This window comes from Bos indicus x Bos taurus, chromosome 14, assembly GCF_003369695.1.
Source record: "Bos indicus x Bos taurus breed Angus x Brahman F1 hybrid chromosome 14, Bos_hybrid_MaternalHap_v2.0, whole genome shotgun sequence".
NCBI classification, from domain to species: domain Eukaryota; kingdom Metazoa; phylum Chordata; class Mammalia; order Artiodactyla; family Bovidae; genus Bos; species Bos indicus x Bos taurus.
Genome location: NC_040089.1, coordinates 167 through 6,248, shown reverse-complemented (window position 1 = coordinate 6,248; position 6,082 = coordinate 167). Strand labels below are relative to the sequence as shown.

Sequence of the window (6,082 nt, the reverse complement as noted above, 5' to 3'; positions counted from 1 at the left end):
TGGATGGCATCACTGACTTGATGGACGTGAGTCTGGGTGAACTCCGGGAGTTGGTGATGGACAGGGAGGCCTGGCGTGCTGAGATTCATGGGGTCGCAAAGAGTCGGACACGACTGAGCGACTGATCTGATCTTATCTGATATCCCTATTATTTATAAATATGGCTGTTACTGTCACTTTATTTCTAGAAAATTACAGGAAAATCTTGAAGACAAGGCCCACTTTGTGGGCCTTCTTTTGCCAAAAGAAGAATTCTCCATTTCTGACTTTATGGTTGATACCCAGTGAGAAAACTAGGATACAAATTATTTGAAAGAAAGAGGACATGTATACCTGTGGCGGATTCATTTTGATATAAAGAAAAAAAAAAGAATTGGAATATAACTCCATAAACCTTGTCAGCCAAAACGTGGTTCTTTGTGCACACCTTGTTCTACACATGTGTCCGTCTCCTACAAAGATTACTGGATCTTTGTATTTTCTTTTTTAAGTAAAACAAAAGAGACATGAATCAACTCACCCAAATACAGAAGAACTTGAATGAGTCATTTAGTGAAGAACTCTTTGCTAAGATTAATGAACTCCAGCAATGTTGCTGCTTAGGACTTAACAGAAACACACCTGAAAAGGGTAGTAAAAGTGCCCAGTATTTTTCATTAATTATTTCATACTTTATGATTTTCCAACCTGTTGAGAAAACTCAGAGATACCAAAGATAAGATCAAGCCTGAAAAGTAAATCCTGGCACCAAACTTTATCACAAATATATGCCATCATGACCTTAGGCATGTGAAAACTAGAGAATATAACTGAGGTACTGCCTTGATGACTGCAATTCAACTAATTACATTTTAACTCTGAACTCTGTCCCAGGTGGTGTATTGATTGTATATTATTTCCCTAAAGCCTTAGGGCATTTGTATTATCAACTTTACTCATTTAATCTTAAAAAATAAAAAAACACCATTAAAAAAATCTATGTGGATATAAAATACATAAATCCACAAGGGGAAATTATACACGAATAGATTTATCTTTTATTAATCCATATTTAATTTTTAAAATTTTCTTATGAAGGTATATATATATATATTCTTATGTTTCTAAACATATGGCTGCTAAATTATAATTATACTGTTTATACTTTACAATATTTACCATTTATACTTTACAAAATTTGTACTATAAACTTTATTTTATATTTACACTATTGATTCTATTGATAGAAAACAGATTCCATTGGCTTTTCAAATATAGAATGTTCTCAGATGTTTATATTTATTACTGAATCTAAAAAGAAATTTTGGATGATATGTTTTCTAAAAACATCTGTTTATGAAAAGGATGATATTTTCACTAATTTTGGTAACTACCCAACTTGGCTTTAAGGACACAGGTTAAAAATAATAACTTGATAGAAGGAGCTGAAGTGCAAGCAGTGAAAGATTTTACTTTCTTAGGCTCCAAAATCATTGCTTTATGGTGACTGCACCCATGAAATTAAAATGCACTTGCTCTGTGGAAGGAAAGTTATGACAAAACTAGGCAGCACATTCAAAACCAGAAACATCACTTTGCCAACAAAAGTCCATATAGTCAAAACCATGGTGTTTCCAGTAGTCAGGTATGGATGTGAGAGCTGGACCATAAAGAAGACAAAGTGCTGAAGAATTGTTCTTTCAAATTGTGGTGCTGGGGAAGACTCCTGAGAGTCCTTCGGACAGCAAGATCCAACCAGTCAGTCCGGAAGGAAATCAGCCCTGAATATTCATTGGAAGGACTGATGCTGAAGCTGAAGGTCCAGTGCTTTGGCCGCCTGACATGAAGAGCTGACTCACTGGAAAAGACCCTGATGCTGGGAATGATTGAAGGCTAGTGGAGAAGAGGGCAGCAGAGGATGAGATGGTCAGATGGCATCACCGACTCAATGGACATGAGTGTGAGCAAACTCCAGGAGTCAGTGCAGGGCAGGGAAGCCTGGCGTGCTGCAGTCCATGGGGTGGCAAAGATTCAGACACGACTTAGTGACTGAACAACAATAACAACAAGCTTATTTCTCACTAGTGGAAGATTCAAAATACATTTTGACTGGGCAGCTGTGCCCTATATGGGCTCTGATTTCTCCCAACTTGTACCGCACCATCATCATGGTGCTTCTGAGGTTATGATTCTCTTAATATTCACTGGAGAAAGAATAGATTCTCCTTCAAATAAATGATGCCAGGACAATTGGGCATTCACAAGTAAAATTACGGATTGGACACTTGCCTCATATTATATACAACAGTTAACTCAGAAAGTGAACAAGGACCTGAATGAAAGAGCATAAACTATAAAACTCTTACAAGAAAAACACAGGCCTTACATTTCATGCCCTTGAATTTGGCAGTAGATTCTTAAACAGGGAAACCAAAACATGAGTGACAATAAATAAATAAATAAATAAATAAATAAATAAATAAATTGCTATTGTACTTCCTCAAAATTTAAAATATTTGTATATTAAAAACATTATTAATAAAGTGAAAAGAAAAGGTACAGAAAAGAAACAATAAAGACAAAAAGTCAAAGCAGATACAACACAAAATTTACAAATGTCCAATAAGCATGTGAAAATACTCTCAACATATTTAGTTATTAGGAAAATGCAAATCAATGTCATGATGAGACATCAATTTATATCCACTGGATTTGCTATAATATAAGTATATAATAGCAATGATTAGCAAGGATATGAAGCAACCAGAAGAGTTATATATTATGCCTGGGAATCTAAAATGCTACAGACACTGTAGAATAAGTTTGGTGGCTCCTCTCACATGGATGAACATAGAATTACTATTAGACAAAATGCTTAGCAGGGAAAAAAAATAGTCTTTCACAAAGAGGTGTTAGGCTTTTCCCCCAATTTCTGGCAGATAATATATATCTTATGTGATAGTAGACTCTATTTAGGGAGGAGGGTCTGGGTACACCTGATACCAAGGTGGGTGCGTGCTAAGTCGCTTCAGTGGTGTTTGATTCCTTGCCACCCTATGGACTTTAGCCCACCAGGCTTCACTGTCTATGGAATTCTCCAGGCAAGAATACTGGAATGGGTTGCCATGCCCTCCTCCAGAGGATCCTCCCAATCCAGGAACTGAACCCATGTCTCCTACATCTCCTGCACTGGTAGGCAGGTTCTTACCACTAGTGCCACCTGGGAAGCACCACAGCACATAGAATTCACTCCTTAGACTGGATGTGAGTTTACTGTGAAGTGTGTTAGTTGCTCAGTCGTGTCTTAATCTTTGTAACTCCATGGACTGAAGCCCGCCAGGCTCCTCTGTCATGGGATTCTCCAGGCAAGGATACTGGAGTGGGTTGCCCTCCCTTTCTCCAGGGGATCTTCCCCACCCAGGGATAGAACCAAAGTTTCCTGCATTGCAAGTGGATTCTTTATCATCTGAGCCACCAGGGAAGTCCATGAGTTTGCTAGTTGGGCAAAATTAAATCAGGTTAACCAAGATTCTCTAATTGATATTAGCAGGGCCCCCATTCAATCCACCATTAATGTTACTTACCAATGAAGTTCTCTGTTATGTTATCATTGTACATCAATAGCTATTTTATATGTAATTTGACTGATGTGAAATACTGTTTTAGATTTAGCTGGAACTATTTCTGAAGTGTGCATTTCTTAATTTTATTTTTGATGATTTATGTACAAAAAACAAATAAATTTTATATTAACAAGTAGAATTTTACCAAATCTTATTCAGGATTCTGTGGGGACAGAGACATGACTTCTTTGCACTTATAATGTACCAGTTCTTTCTATGTGGTGTTAAATAAATATATCCTTTAAATTTAGGCTTCCCTGGTACCTTAGATGGTAAAGAATCTGCCTGCAATGCAGGAGACATACGTTTGATTACTGGTCATGCAGATACCCTGGAGAAGAGAATGGCTACCCACTCCAGTATTCTTTCCATGGACACAGGAGCCTGGCAGGCTAAAGCCCATAGAATTGTAAAGAGTCAGACATAACTGAGCAACTAAGCACAGGAATGTCTTTTAACTTTAGTGTCTTAGTGTTGAACAACTCTTAGTTACTATGATTCAACTCATGTAACTCCCTCATGGTTAACTATAAACTTTCATGACAACTCAAATCCACTCTTCGATTGACTTATAATGACTTAAAGAAAAGAAAAAAAGAAGACTCACCTGAACAGCCAAATGGTAATGTGTCTTTACTCAGAAATCTTTACATGACAAATACTTTATCTAGAGACTTCAATAGTCTAGGCTTTAATTAGGTGTTATTTATTATTGCTAAGTCTCTACAGTTTACTAAAGTGGTTGAATGATGTATCAACAAGGGAATTTCATTAAATGTGTGCACTGTTTTCCTTCCTAAAAATTGGAATTTGAAATGCTATTAAAAAATGCTACAAAACTTGGACAGTTCTCCACAGTGCTCTTGTAAATGAAAAAGCAAACCTAAGCCATTTTACATTCATTGACATAATAATTTGGTATTGACTCGCTTCCTAGCTGGAGAAGGCAATGGCAACCCACTCCAGTACTCTTGCCTGGAAAATCCCATGGATGGAGGAGCCTGGTGGACTGCAGTCCATGGGGTCGCTAAGAGTCAGACAGGACTGAGCGACTTCACTTTCACTTTTCACTTTCATGCATTGGAGAAGGAAATGGCAACCCACTCCAGTGTTCCTGCCTGGAGAATCCCAGGGATGGCGGAGCCTGGTGGGCTGCCTTCTATGGGGTCTCACAGAGTTGGACACGACTGAAGCGACTTAGCAGCAGCTTCCTAGCAGTCTGTTTCACATCTTTGTTCCCGAGGCTGTAGATCACTGGGTTCAGCATGGGGATGACCACTGTGTAAAAGACAGAGGCCACCTTGACCATGAGCCATGAACTCCTGGAGTTAGGAACACAGTAGAGGGAAAGGATGGTCCCGTGGAAGATGGTAATGGCAGTCAGGTGGGAGGCACAGGTGGAGAAGGCTTTGTGGAGCCCCCCAGTTGAAGGCATCTTCAGGACAGTGATAAAAATGAAAACATAGGAGGTGAGAATAATTATCAGGCTGCTTATTTCATTAAACATGGCAGAGACTAAAATGATCTCCTGGCTAATGTAGGGGTCAGAGCAGGAAACAGCAACAATGGCTGCGTGCTCACAAACAAAGTTATTTATGATATTATTTCCTCTAAAGGACAATTCGGATAAAAAGTGGGTAAGAGTCAGGGAACAGACTGTACCCCCAAGAGTATGATGCACCCACCAGTAAGGAACAAAGCTTCTGGAACATGACAGCTGTGTAGAGAAGAGGGTTGCAAATGGCCACAAATCAGTCATATGCCATCACTGCCAACAGGAACGTCTCTGTCACCACAAATATGCAGGCAAAGGAGAACTGCATGATGCATCCTGTGAAGGAGATGGTTCTGTCTTCCACAATCAAGTTTTCTAGTAGCTTGGATGTAACTACTGTTGAGTAACAGAGATCAACAAAGGACAAATGTCTGAGGAAGTAGTTACACAGGGGTGTGGAATTTGGGATTTATCTAGATAGTTAGGATCATGCCCAGGTTCCCCAGCACACTGACGGAGTAGATGGTTAAGAATAACAGGACAAGAGGTATCTGGAGTTCGGGATATTCTGAGAAGCCCAAGAGAATGAAAGTGACTTCAGCATTCTGGTTTTCTTGGTTCCTGTGGACAAAAATAAAAAAGTTGATTCAGAGAAATCTGCAGCAAAATTTGAAAGAAATGTAATGTTATTCCCTCAGTATTGTGGGATGTTTTGTGACTCCATGGACTGTAGCCTACCAGGTTCCTCTGTCCATGAGATTCTCTGGGCAAGAACACTGGATGGGTTGTCATGCCCTCCTCCAGGGGATCTTCCTGACCTACGCATAGAATGAGAGTACTTATGGGGAAAAAGAGTGCATTGAATTATTATTATTTTTTAAATTAGCCTCTTTCCCTCCAAAATGCCTCTACTGTCTTTTTCTGACATTAAATTCATTCTTTTCAAAGCTACTTCCTAAATTCTTACAAAACCTGAAATGGCACT

At 38.9% G+C, this 6,082-nt stretch overlaps 1 pseudogene; it reads right to left on the bottom strand.

Annotated features, from left to right (window-relative positions):
- Window positions 1–173: 173 nt before the first annotated feature.
- On the bottom strand, window positions 174–5,718 carry LOC113904489 (annotated as a pseudogene).
- Between the last annotated feature and the right edge of the window lie 364 nt (window positions 5,719–6,082).